General features: G+C 37.9%; 1 protein-coding gene across 1 annotated transcript in view; it reads right to left on the bottom strand.

Moving 5' to 3' along the window:
* The window catches only part of TNIP3 (TNFAIP3 interacting protein 3), a 109503-nt gene that overhangs the window by 58794 nt on the left and 36377 nt on the right, over positions 1 to 14332 (bottom strand). The gene's annotated exons all lie outside the window — the stretch shown is intronic.

Here is a 14332-nt window from a genome sequence, read left to right as displayed (position 1 = left end):
TGACTGTAGTCCATTTTTCTTTCTGTTGTATCATGCTGACATGATGGAGAAATCTTCTCATTAAAAACATAATTCAAGAGAAAAATGTATTCATTCTGTTATTTTTCTTTACTTTTTTTTTTTTTTTTTGCCTTCCTCATCATTTTTCATCCCCTGAAAACAACCCCTTGAATTGGGGTAGGAATTTTTTTTCAGGAATACTTCTCAAAGTTGTCTCCAAGTAAAATAAATAGGTGGGTGATCTAATCACATGTCGATGTGGCAGAGGTTACTTGGGCTGTCTGTCCAACACTCTACCTTCTTTGAGAGTGTCTCCCAGGTAGCGGCTCTGACAGCCTTGCTTGTTGATACTACTTGACCTCATTTCCCTGGATATAGCTGATTGGACCAAGAGTAAACACCAGATTCCAGCTTGGCCCGTGAGATTCTCTTCTGTGTGCAGAGGGAGCTAAGAATGAAGCAGCTGGGTAGGGAAATGCAGAGCTGTGAGATGGAGAGAGTCTTTGCAATTTTCTGGTCTTGAATCAACCCTAAGGCATGACTGCCTTCCTACCCTTATATTCTGCTAATTACCCCATATCTTTTATAATGAATTATCTCTGTCTTTTCTTAAGCTAGCTTTTTGGTGTCTGTTATTTGTAGTAGGAAAAAAATCTCTGAATAATACACCTCAACCCTCATATTTCTACTTTCCTCAGGCTGTGGAATATCTGTGCCTCATGTCCCACATGTGATGTCACCATAGACAACTACTGGGTGTACAGTAAATCTTCCATGGCCCAAAAGCTTATGCATGTGTAGTATCAAGTTTGGTAGCCTATCCCCAAGGTTTCCTGCAATCCTCTGAGAAGAGTTTCAAAATTCCTTTAATAAGTGCCCCAAATCCTTCAGGTTAATTAGATTACCAATTAATTAATTAGTCCAATGGAATTGGACTAGACTGAATGTTAAGCCTCTGAGGCAGCTTTTCTGACCTATTCTGAACCAGACTTGCCTGCCAAAAGGTCACAATACTTTCTGGTGTTACATTCCTTTGTGACAAACATGTTATTGAGCCCAAACCCCAGAGGGGATCATTTTGATACGACACTCTGTGACCTCCAAGACCCCACATGACGCAGCTCTTGTGTTGTTTCTGAGCTCGCATCACCCACTCCCCTCCGCCAGGCACACTTAGCCCATCACAGAACACACCAGCATGCTTCCCACACAGGAGCGTGGCGTTTGCACTTTCTTCCACACGTCGTGCTTCCCCCATGCCCTTCAGAGTCTGTCTCAAATATTGATTTATTAAGAAAACCTCTGCTGATGAACTTATTTAAAATGGCTTTCTCATACCCATCACTACTGGCCTTTAATTCTAATTTTCTCCTTAGAATTTTTTATGATCTTGATTTCTTATTTGTTTACTGTTCTCCCCAGCCCCCATACAGGTTTAATATATGTCCCATGAAAGAAGGGCATTTGTCTGCTTTTATTTGCTGCCCTGTTTCTTGGCACATAGCATGACCTCCCTCCATAAATATTTGTTGTTGAATAAATATGACTGTGTGATGAAGTTTAATTCAAAACATTAACTCAAATCTAACAGTAAATTAGATGCTTATTTAAAATGTACACAAATAACCTCAAATTCAAAGAACTGGTAAGTTGGGACACAAAGGAAGCATTAATAGCAACTTTAAAACTCTGCTTTCCTCTATAGATCACTAAATAATTGCATGCAACAAAGTTATAGTCTTAATATGACATTATGACCCAAGGTTTGGAGTAGAGTAAAAAGAAGAAAAACACTCTACCAAACTTTTAAACACAAACAGAACAAAGCCTTCAAAACCTTGCGTTTGTTTTACTGGGTATGTATTATCCTCACCCGGGATCTCTTCACTGATTCTGTAATACTTAGCTGATTAGGTCAGGGGTATGGCTCCAGATGTCTTTGCTCAGGGCCCTACCCCTTAATCATCCTGATTTTTCAATTAAACTTGAGCCCTAGTGAAGTTAGATACCTTGTCTTGAGGTCACTTGACTTATAAGGGGCAGGGTAAGAATGTGTTCTGAAACACATGACTTTTTAATCTACCTTTGAGTTGCTAGTGAATTGTCACTGCAGCAGGACCATAGAGGACTGTGTTATTCCCAGATAATTGGGCTCAGGTTTTCCACTGTGAGGGGCATTTCTGCTTCAGTTCCAAAGAAAACAACCTATCATTGCCCGCACTGAAAGTTAGCTGACTTACAGAGTCGGGTATAGGAGAGGCTTGGGAGCCAAGCTATGAGGACCACGTGGTTCACTGATGGCCTTGTAGGTGGCTCCTTGTTTTTCTCAGTTGGGAATTATAGATCAGGACCCAGGATGAGATGCAGGGGTCTGTGAGTTACCCCAAATCAAATTAAGTACAAAACTGTATTATATCTGTTATATGCTCAATGTCTCTTTCTGAAGAGAGGGTCAAAATCTTTTTGACCTTCCTAAAAAGGTAATAATCACTGACCCATTTTAAGTTATTGCCATGAGTGGCCACTTTAAATTCAAATCTTAGACTGTCTTTGTCTAAGAGTACACTTTGATTTAAAAAATGTTTTTTTTTTTTAACCATGGAAAAACTATGAAAATTAAAAAAAAATGACTCATTGAATTAAATACTATTAAGTAAATCTTTATTTGAGGTGGCCTCCTCCTGACATTTCAAGAGAAAAGAGAATTATAGAGGCAGTATTCTAGGGCTAAGAACTTCCCAAGATGACAGTGACAAAATTCTAAGAAGTCTAGTAAATCCCTGTTAGACCCTTGGCTTATTTGTTGCTGGCTTTAAACTTACATGGATATAAACTTCCTGTGGTACTGTTGCTCCTTCCTACCCTTCACTCAAAGAATAAATCCGCCTAGAAAGTTGATAGAAATGATTTTAATATGAATTATACTGACCAATAGGAAAATAAATTAGGCCAATGTTGACTATGAAGCTTATTTTACAAATAGTTTTCCCTAATTTATGTATGATTTCTGAACTGGTTTTCCCCTAGACTACCATTGAGAGGTAACAATCTGCCCAATAACCCAGCAATTGGAGGGATCAGAGAAAGAGGTGTATCAGAGAAAGTATATTTGGAGCCCTCAGGCTTTTATTACACATTCAAGGGTCTTCAGTGCAAACGCCTCCAAAAGAAATTATCCGATAAAGTGAAGTCTTTTTATGTCATTGTTTAATGGGCTCATTCAAGGATTATTTATTTATTTATGTATTTTTCAAGGATTATTAAATTATTTAAATTCTACTATTTGATTAGAGCCAAGACATTGTTAATTTGTAGAATCCTCTCTGGTAGAAAAGAATCTCAAAGTTTGCGGCTTACTGCCTCTTAGGGTATTACCATTTTTGTATCTAGTCTAGCATCTTATTCTAACATTCCTTTATTAAATTGACTGTAAATACCCAACTCTTCAAATGTTCTTTGAATGGAAAGCTCATTAATGAGTTGAATTAAAACTGTGGACATATGTTCATTTTATATTTGTAGAACAGTTGTGGTTTTAACTCTTTGTGCCTCGTACTGGATATCTATACTTTAAACCATGGAATTCCCAGTCCCCGAAAATGACTCCTGGTGAGCACACAACCCCAAAGCCCCAGACCTGGTTTTTATGGTTACATGCTATAGTTGCCTCAGTAGTACTCACAAGAAATATAAACCCCTAAGGAAAATGATTACACTCAATAGAGAAAACAGAAGCCACAATCTTGGGAATAACCTGAAGATCATTTGATTTCTCTCCTGCATTTGGAAGACAGAGAAATGAGACTCAGAGGGGTTAAGTGGCATAGAGCAACGCCAAGGCGAGAATTAAGGACACCAGTGTTCTTTTTTCCTCAAATGTCCACATTTCCTCCCAGCCTGCCACCAAGGTCGCATGTTATGCTTTGATCTTAAATCATAAGCCAAGTCTTTTTAGGGAAGATTCTGGAGAACAAAGCATATTTTCAAATATAAGACAAGGATAAATCAATAGCATATTCTTCTATAATGGAAAAGCTTCCAGATGTTCAAAGACCAGGACTGCAACCTCTGGAGACACAGAATGAGCAGTGTTGTCTGAAACACCACAGTCAAGCAATGACTTTTAGGTTTTACTTTTTGTTACTGTGATTAGTAGTCCGAGTGTGCTCCTGGCTATTTGGGGGAGAAACAAATTACTCAATAAAGAAATTACTCCCTGTAAATGTGTTTTAGATCCATACGGCATGGTATCTAAATTATTTTAGTAATTGGGAGCTCTAACAGTTGCGGCTTAAGGAGGTTATAGAAGAGAAAAGTAGCTCACAAAATTTTCAAAGTAGCATTGGCCTCAGGCAAGAATGAATATTTCAAGAGTTTAACCCAAGGCTATAGCTCAGAGGTTAAAGCATCTGCCTCCAGTGTGGGAGACCTGGGTTCGATCCCTGGGTTGGGAAGATCCCCTGGAGAAGAAAATGGGAACCCACTCCAGTATTCTTGCCTGAAGAATCCCATGGACGGAGGAGCCTGGTAGGCCACAGTCCATGGGGTCGCAAAGAGTCGGACACGACTGAGCGACTTCACTTCACTATGTGGCTTAATAATTTTAAAAAGTGTCTAAACGTGTGTGGTCTTTGCATGTCTGGAAAGTGAGCCCAGAGAACGCCACTGTTGCTTATACCCCTGAGCTCTGGGACTGCCCTCAGTCTGCATTCTTGGCTGGAAACCTGTCTACTGCACCAATGTTTTTGTGATGTGCCAAGTTGCTGAGCTGATGCCACAGCCCTCTGCCAAAACTCTTGTGGCGGTGCTCTGGGGGAGCGTGTGGGCAGGGGAGTCAGATTGGACCAGAGATAAAGTGCGGCTGCAGGTGCTGTTCAGACCGCGAAAGGTTACAGGTGAGCACAGTTCTGGAGAAACCACATCCTCTTACAACTATCCTGCGGCGATGAGGTTTGGTTTCCTTATTGGGACTGCTCTGAGCTAGTGAAACATTCTCGTTCACAAAGGCAGAGTGACAGGTTGAGACAGGATACAGCGTCGATGAATATACACTGTTTCAACAAGAGATACTGTGATACATGCAAGTCTTGGCCTTTTTTTTCTGGCTAAATGTTAGCCATCCTGTAGTTCTCACCTTAAGTATGGGAGGGTGACATAAAATGTTCCAACTATATGTTTCCATACCAACCTGTATTTGCTACATTAGGCTGCTAATTAAACTTGATTGTAATTGCGTGTTTGCTCTGTTAGATTAGAAACCCCTGAAGGCAGGCACGCATTTAGTTTGCTGATATCACTGTGCCTCCGGAGCCTCACAATGGTCACTAAATGTTTGACAAGAGAACTAGTAGTGGGGAACAACTAGGACTGAGGTCAACAAGGATACCAAGGAATCCTGAAGGTGGGGATGCTTGTATTACAACATCATGGGGAGGTTGCTCATCAATTCTCTCTGGATGCCTTCTCTCCATGGAGTCCATGTGATTTCTTCCCTCCTCATCTCAGTACTTCTGCCTGTGGGAGAAGGAGCTGACGAAGTCCTAACAGCTATGAAGACTATAAGAGGGGACCTTTCTGCTGCAAGCCATAGAGCTTCAGGCATCAGCAAGCAGGGTGCATGCCTGCTAACATGCTTCAGTCATGTTCAACTGTTTGCCACCCTGTGGACTGTAGCCTTCCAGGCTCGGTCCATGGGATTTTCCAGGCAAGAGTACTGGAGTGGGTTGCCATGCCCTCCTCCAGTGGATCTTTCCAATCCAGGGATCAAACCTAGGTCTTATATCTCCTGCACCGGCAGGCGGGTTCGTTTTGGCTTCCCTGGTGGATCAGATTGTAAAGCCACCTGCAAAGAAGGAGACTCTGGTTTGATCCCTGGGTTGAGAACATCCCCTGGAGAAGGGAATGGCAACCCACTCCAGTATTCTTGCCTGGAGAATCCCATGGACAGAGGAGCCTGGAGGGCTACAGTCTGTGGGGTTGCACAGAGTGGGGCATGCCTGAGTGGCTAATACACACACAGTGCCGCCTGGGAAGCCCCCAGCAAGCAGGGTCCTGGAGGGAATTCAGAGTTGAGGGGTCCTTCCCAATTCCCTGGAATCCAACCTGTCGTCAGGTAGATGCTTGAGAAGTATACTTAAGGATAAAATCTTGTCCAAGAGCAAGTAGTAAGCATGATTCTCTCCTCTGCTAATAAGCTCTGAGTTTTTAAGAGAAAAATGACCCCATTTTTAGATCTTAGATCTGCTGGATAGGCTGTCATTGGAATACCAGGGTTTGTTACAATGTGAGTTCCTCTATAGGGACTGGCAGAAGAGCAAAGAAGTCATCTATGCTACCAATTGTTACAGGGTTGAAAATACACAAAATAACACCCTTTAATAGGGCTACAGGAAGGACATAGCTTGAGAATTTTATGGGTCCATAGGAGTAGATTCCTTGGTGTTTTTGTTATTATTGTTGTTTTAATATGACATACTACCATGAAAGTTTTTTTTTTATTTACATAAAATTCCATTCTTTTGAAGAAGCAGAGAGTATAAAAAGTGAATACTCTTAAAGATTCAGGTCATAGAAAACATAATTCTCAACCAGCATTATAAATAAGTTAAACCTCTGTTTTTATGTCAAGAAAACCTTGGCACTTACTCTAACATTTGTATCATGTGGTTAATGCTTTTGCACACTGTCTGCAGAGGAAATATGCTCATATTGATTTATTGAAAACAAAATTGAACTAGCTATACATGCAGAGCAAAATTATAAATTTTATTGTGAATGTGGAACAATGGCAGAGTATGCCACCCCAATATGTCACTTCAACATAAGGCTTATTTTGAACAAAAGATACTTGAAAAACAGCAGATACAAAAATCATTCTGATCTCTCCTCTTTCTTCCTGCAAACAGGAGATAAAATTCACTTGTGAAAGATGCCCTCCCTAAACTAGGAAGAAAGAAGCAATTTTTATTATAAAGGATGGGAAATTAAGAAGAGGAATCCGTATGAACAGACCTCACTAAAATAATTCTTATCTTCCTTTAGCCTCATCATATGTTACAGTTACTTTTCCACAATTGTCTTTCTCTGATCAGTTTAGTATAAAAGTATTTAGATTTTGCCACTTCTTCAGGTCTTCATTTCCTAAGAGGGCTCCCATGTCACAGAAAATTTGTGAGCTTGTCTCTTATTAAGGTATTTTTTTCTTACAGAGCCCAGACAAAAATTTTCCTCCTCTACACTGTTCTTGGAAATAAGCATTTCAGCAGGAACATTATATATTTCATAATCGTGTCTATATAAAAAAAAGCAAAGTAGAAAATTAGATCAGGTTATATTCATATGAATATAACCACATTTTGGTGTCAACTATAGTTTTCCTTTAATTTGTCAAAATGTATTGCTCTGATCTCTATATAATACCAAGTTATGACATTATCTAGGAGGATTGGAAGACTAAATTTTAAGTCATGTCCAATAATTATAATAGTTTCACCAGTATCTCATTGCTATTTAATATTGAATGTGTGGATTTAGGTAAAAATATCATCAAATAAAACAATATGATCTTAAAATTATTCTCTTAATCTGTATTGTTAAAGTTGAATTTCATTGGGACAAATATTTGAAAGGACTTTTTTTCTTAAGGAACAGCCATTGGCAAAATAATTTTATTCAAAGTATTTTAAATTATTGCAAAGGAGGTGAGTGATACTTCTAATAACTATATCTGAAGTATTGAATAATTTAGACACCATATTCTTGAGAGCTATATATAATTTTTATAATAGGAGAAATAGTTTACCTTTCTATTTAATTGTTCATTAAGTAATATTTATTTAAACTATATCGGTTTAAATGTGAATTTTTTACACCTGAGTTGGAGTTTCAAGACGTGACTACAGTTCTTGATTTTAATTCACCAGCAGTTTTGAAGTTTGCAGCAGCACATATGAAGGTTCAGAGCCAAGTGAAGACTGACTGCCAAGTGAGGCAGTTTCCAAGTTGAATCCAAACTTGATCCATCTATAGATGGTGAGCAAATAATGGACTAAATTATGGAGACATTTATTCTGCATGAAAGTTTGGGGAGATTTTGAATTTGCTAACAGCTTTACCAAAAGCCACTAACATATGACAATTTTGATGTTATCTTGTGATCACGTGTCTCAATTCTTTTGATTAGCTGATAAAATGGAAGCCACTTTTTTCTGTTGTATCGCTTGTGTTAGTTTTGTTAGAGGTGGCACGTGATACATGGAAATCATGAGTTATTACTACGTGTACAGTTGTTTAGTGGCTAAGTTGTGTCCGATTCCTTTGCGACTCTATGAATTCCAGTCTGCCAGGTCCTCTGTCCATGAGACTTCCCAGGCAAGATTACTGGAGTAGGTTGCCATTTCCTTCTCCAGGGGATCTTCCCGACCCACGGATTGAACCCACATCTCCTGCATTGGCAGGTGATTTCTTTACCACTGAGACACCAGGGAAGCTCATGTGTAGAGTAAAGCCTACATATTTAAAGAGAACTGCTTCTGAGAACTTTACACGGAGATATAAATAGGTTCACTTGCAGCTGCAAACATTGCATTGCATTGATTAAATGGTGCCTCTAGAGGGCAGTCTGCATTCAGTTCAGGCAGAAACTATAGTTTTCTGATGTTGCTCACATTTTCTGTTGATTGACTTTGAATTTCGAGTTCAAGAGAGAGAAATGTGTGGTGTGCACATTTGTACTAATTGTAGTTTGCTTCCCTTTTTTTTTTTTACTGAATTTAAAATTTAAAGGTAATTTTAAATTATTTTTTAATATGTTTTTAAAATTTGCAGTCATTGTTTATTTAGCATTTATATAATAGAGTTACACCAAATAGATTTCCTTCTATAGTGGTACATAAATTTTGTTAAAGACTGCAATGGTCTATATTCCTTCCTTCCTTCCTTCCTGTATTTCTTTCTTTCTTTCACAATGTTCATATGCAGGTGAAAATGATGAGCCTAAAATTTCTTTTTGTGCCAGAATTAGGAAATACTTAAAGAACTGGTTAGATATGGGACAATTTCAGTATCAAAATAAGTAATAATAAAATGCATTGTAACTCATTAAATAAAATAGAATTTGTTAATGTATACTGATAAAAATTTAGAAAGAGACATAAATAGGGACAGAAGAAATCTTTTCTTTACTTTAGAATAGTGACTAATAAATGTAGAAGAAATTATGGTATTAGAAAATCACTATTTGGCAGCCAGCACAGTAATAATTTAAATAGAAATCTCAATGGATGCTAAAACTTGTGCCTGAAATTTTGACGAGGAATGGGATCTTTGCATAATTTCACAGGATCTCCCTCCCCTAGTACTTAGTGAATACTAAAAGAAATACTGAAGAATAACTTTACATTGGAGAATCTTGGCAGATTCCACCTTAATGAAATGATCAAGATTAAAATCACCTGTAATGAGAAAAGTCCAGACATCTGATAAGAAGCCTTCGAAAACATAGCTTCACATCTGTGGTATTCCTGTGAAAATGTGTAAACTGTCAGGTCATGAAAATTAAGCAAAGACTGGAGAGCTGTCCCAGATTGAAAGAGGCTAAAAATCATGAAAACTACATGCAGTCTCTGATCCTGGGTTGCATCCTTCTTTTTTCTAGGAAGGACACGAACAGAATAATTGGCAAAAAATTGAATGAGCGAGTATTAGATGGTAGTATTTTAGCAGTGTTCATTTTCTGATTTTGATGTGAAGGGGATCAGAATACACCACCCTAAAATATTGCTACTTTGATACGAGGATTGTTACGATCTCCCTGAAAGCAGGGCATCAATTTCCTTTTGTGAAGGTAGCATAAATTTGGTCCTTTTTCTGTACCAGGATGAGAAGAACACCTCGTCTCTGGAGCTGAAGCACCAGCAGGCACAATGAGTCTGCGTAAATAAACCTTACATAAAATACGCCGTTCATCTCCTAGTTACTGCCCTACAACTTATTGTCCCCTGAAGCCAAACCTTATGCTGTTTGCTGAGAAGGGTACAGAAGTTCTTGAATCTGTTTCTTTGAATTTCATTTCTTTTCTGTGAACTCCCATGCAAATAAAAATATTAATAAGTGTGTATTCCTTTTCTTCTGTTAATCAGTCTTTGTCAGCTAAATTAGCAGGCCCCCTGACACCGAACCCGAGAAGGTAAAGACAGTTTTTTCTTTCTTGTGCTTACATGGGAGAATGTCCTTGGTTATAGGAGATGGACACTAAACAATCTAGTAGTAATTTATTTCTGAGTAATTCAGTAAAAATATAAAATGTTGTTATACTTAGAAATTCTAGAGAGTTTGAAATCTGATTTGACACAAATTATCTCATATTCAATACAGAAATCATCTTATGAAAATGAAATTAGCATTTCATTATGGCACAGAAACTAAGACACAGGCCAATAAATCTCTGAGATTTGGGAAATTAGTGCAAACCAGAACAGAGCAAAGATGATTTAGTGTCTTGCTTTGCTTTTCTAAAAGAATGCGGAAGAGAGTTTGTGTGAATCAAATGACTTTGATATTCTCTTCTAGCCCAAGGATTCCAAAAATTAAATGAGCTATTTTCACGATAATATTTAAAGCCCAGATAGGAAAATACACAACATAAACTAACAGAACTCCCAAATCTTGAATGTCTTCATCTTTACTCTGTAGTATCTGACATCTCATATCCCTGTGGACTTCTCATAGTAAACTTATTGAAAATTGTTCAAATACTCAGATTGTAGAAGACTGCTTTTGGAGAGGTAGGTTAGTGCCAAAATTGATTCCCAGGCGGCTCAGTGATAAAGAACCGCCTGCCAATGCAGGAGATGTAGCTCAGTCCCTGGGTCGGGGAGATCCCCTGGAGGAGGAAATGCCAACCTCCTCCAGTATCTTGCCTGGGAAATCCCACGGACAGAAGAGCCTGGTGGGCTACAGTTCATGGGGCCGCAAAGAGTTGGACACGACTGAGCATACACGCGCAGTATGCACAATGGAACAAAAACCCAAACTCAGAGAGGCTTTTTTCTCATTTAAGTCAACAAATATTTCTTTTTTCTTTACGTAATAAAGTCCACTAACTTTTAAAAGCCTATGTCCTCATGATTTTGAATGAGATTCCAAAAGAAAGAAATGTGCATAAAAGATTTTTATTCTTTTATTAGTTACCTTTATAAAACACAATGATATGACTTTGAGCATGGAAGAATATCACAGGGATTTAAAATGGATTTTTATCACAGCATTATTTTTAGTTACAAAAGCTATAAAATAAAACTACTGTTGACCTTGCCTATTTCTGATTATAGAGAATGGATCATTTATCCTTGAGTGAAATGGAAAAAGAAACACTGGCTTCTCTTTGTTACAAAACATCAAACCATTTATTCAGTGGAAATTATCAAGGGTCATGACAATGTGAGGAAACCAGCAAAGTGAAACAGTTATTTGGTATAAAATTGCTTTTTGTTCTTCAAAAGTCTTTACAGGATTGACATAAAAATAACTCAGGTGCTGGTATAAATGTAACTATACAAAGACTAGAGGAGGAATTCCTAAAACTGGGTAAGTTGGAATATCTGACAGAAGAAGCAAATCTCACATTTAACTGGCATTTCCAAGATCAAGTGAAAAAAAAAAAATCATCTCTAAGGGCCAGGTAGCATTCTATAGTGAAAACAAGACCAGCAGGTGGGTGAGCTGACATTGTTCTTAGGAGTGGTGACACAATAGATGGGAAAGAGTGGCATGCTACTAAAAAATGACATTCACCCGTGCTCAGCTGACGTGCTGAAATACGTCCAAACACAAAGTGCCCTGATGGTGATGGGGTATGTACTGAGGCGGGCACTGCGCTCGGCGCGGCAGATGCTGGATCCCATTCACCTCACAGAAAGCCTCCTTGAGCAGGGAACTGCTTCTGCTGCCTTTCAGGCGAGAAAACTGAGGTTCACAGACATGAGGTAACCTGCTCAAGGCAAGTTCTTCTCACTGCATTTCTTTGAGCAGAGCTTTTGTGTAGATTGCCCAAAGTAAAGAACTAGAACATATCAACTGTTCTAATACTGGAAGAGACAGATCTTTTAAATAAGTAGTTCTTTTTTCTTTAGTAAGGACTTATTAAAAAAGTAAGAGAAAAAGGGCCATGAACAATGTTCAGTTTTTAAAAGCTAAAAATTAGGAACTAGTTCAGGAAGTAATTGTGTGTGCTTGACAGTGTAATGGAGATCATAACACAATTAAATTCAGAATGCCAGTGAAATTTGAAAAACCAAAGCATTAGTCAGGCTTATTTTTTAAAGATGGGATTATAAATAGCCAGTATTTAGTTCTGAAGATGGAAAAATTAATAATTAATGGTGTTAAAATTAGTAATTAATAATTGCTTAAATATTCATTCATATCAAATATAAGTATGCATATCTAGGAAAATTTTCTGAAATAAGTATTTTTATAATTTTATAATACTAACACAGCTTTAATATAGAAAATTTAGGACAAAATCTTGGTAAATTTACCCTTTTCCTTTATATGCACATATATATTTTTGTAAATTGGGACTAGGGGTAATAAAGTATTTTATTTTTTCTAGTCAGAATATTAAAGGCCTTTCCTTTACTAAGAGATTCATGGGTAGAATAGAAATTCAGTGTAAAACATTCAAGAACAAACATGAACACACTTGGCTTAAAGTATTAGGTTTAATGAACTTTAATAAAATATAATGCACTTAAGGACATCAAATACTGGAAAAAAACAGTTAGAAAGTAGTGGGCCTATCAGTACATTGTACTGATATATGATGAAAATAGGTGAAGAAGAACTAAAGAGCCTCTTGATGAAAATGAAAGAGGAAAGTGAAAAAATTGGCTTGAAGCTCAACATTCAGAACACTAAGATCATGGCATCCGGTCCCATCACTTCATGGCAAATAGATGGGGAAATAGTGGAAACAGTGGCTAACTTTATTTTTCTGGGCTCCAAAATCACTGCAGATGGTGATTGCAGTCATGAAATTAAAAGATGCTTACTCCTTGGAAGGAAAGTTATGACCAACCTAGATAGCATATTAAAAAGCAGAAACATTACTTTGCCAACAAAGGTCCATCTAGTCAAGACTATGGTTTTTCCAGTGGTCATGTATGGATGTGAGAGTTGGACTATAAGGAAAGCTGAGCACTGAAGAATTGATGCTTTTGAGCTGTGGTGTTGGAAAAGACTCTTGAGAGTCCCTTGGACTGCAAGGAGATCCAACCAGTCCGTCCTAAAGGAGATCAGTCCTGGGTGTTCATTGGAAGGACTGATGCTGAAGCTGAAACTCCAATACTTTGGCCACCTGATGCAAAGAACTGACTCATTTGAAAAGATCCAGATGCTGGAAAAGATTGAGGGCAGGAGGAGAAGGGGACGACAGAGGATGAGATGGTTGGATGGTATCACTGACTTGATGGACATGGGTTTGGGTGAACTCTGGGAGTTGGTGATGGACAGGGAGGCCTGGCGTGCTGCGGTTCATGGGGTCGCAAAGATTTGGACACGACTGAGCGACTGAACTGACTGACTGACTGACTCATCAAGTAGATGGCTGTTCCGAGTTAAGAAACTTGATTTTTGACTTAACTGTTACAGATTTTGAGTCTTCTTTAACATCTAGGTCCAAGCTTAAGTATACATAGGATCTATTTTAAGCCTAGCTATGATAGTGGGACTCACCCAAGAATTCTGAAGGAATATGGGGCAAATTTAGGATTTTCCCTCAATATATGTTAGCCACCAGAGACACAAGGATTGCTAATACTATTTTTTTTTTTTTAAAGTTTCTTTCTTTATTTTTTTTTTATTTTTTTTATTATTATTATTATTTTTTTTTCCAGTGGGTTTTGTCATACATTGATATGAATCAGCCATGGATTTACATGTATTCCCAATCCCGATCCCCCCTCCCACCTCCCTCTCCACCCGATTCCTCTGGGTCTTCCCAGTTCACCAGGCCTATTTTAATAAGAATAGCCATATAAGAATTTCAAAGACCTTGTCAGTGAGTAGTATAATTTATAATATAGTTTCAATAACATGAATGTAACAAGCCATGGAAAGAAAAGTTTCTGTAAGGATAGCTCTTGCTTGATTGATTAAATACACACATAAAATCTCTTCACTAAGATTATATGCAAAGGCGATTTTAAAAATTGAGTACATGTAAAAATGTTTTGTCATGTTTTAAAAAATAGATTCTAGAAAAGAACTAAAGGATGTAAGATTATAGACATTCTGGGTAAGCATAGGGATCTGGTTTCTCTTAGGATCTGGG

This window comes from Cervus elaphus, chromosome 17 (assembly GCF_910594005.1).
Source record: "Cervus elaphus chromosome 17, mCerEla1.1, whole genome shotgun sequence".
Classification (NCBI taxonomy): Eukaryota; Metazoa; Chordata; class Mammalia; order Artiodactyla; family Cervidae; genus Cervus; species Cervus elaphus.
The sequence above is the reverse complement of the archived record's forward strand: the minus strand, read 5'-3'. Positions and strand labels throughout refer to the sequence as shown.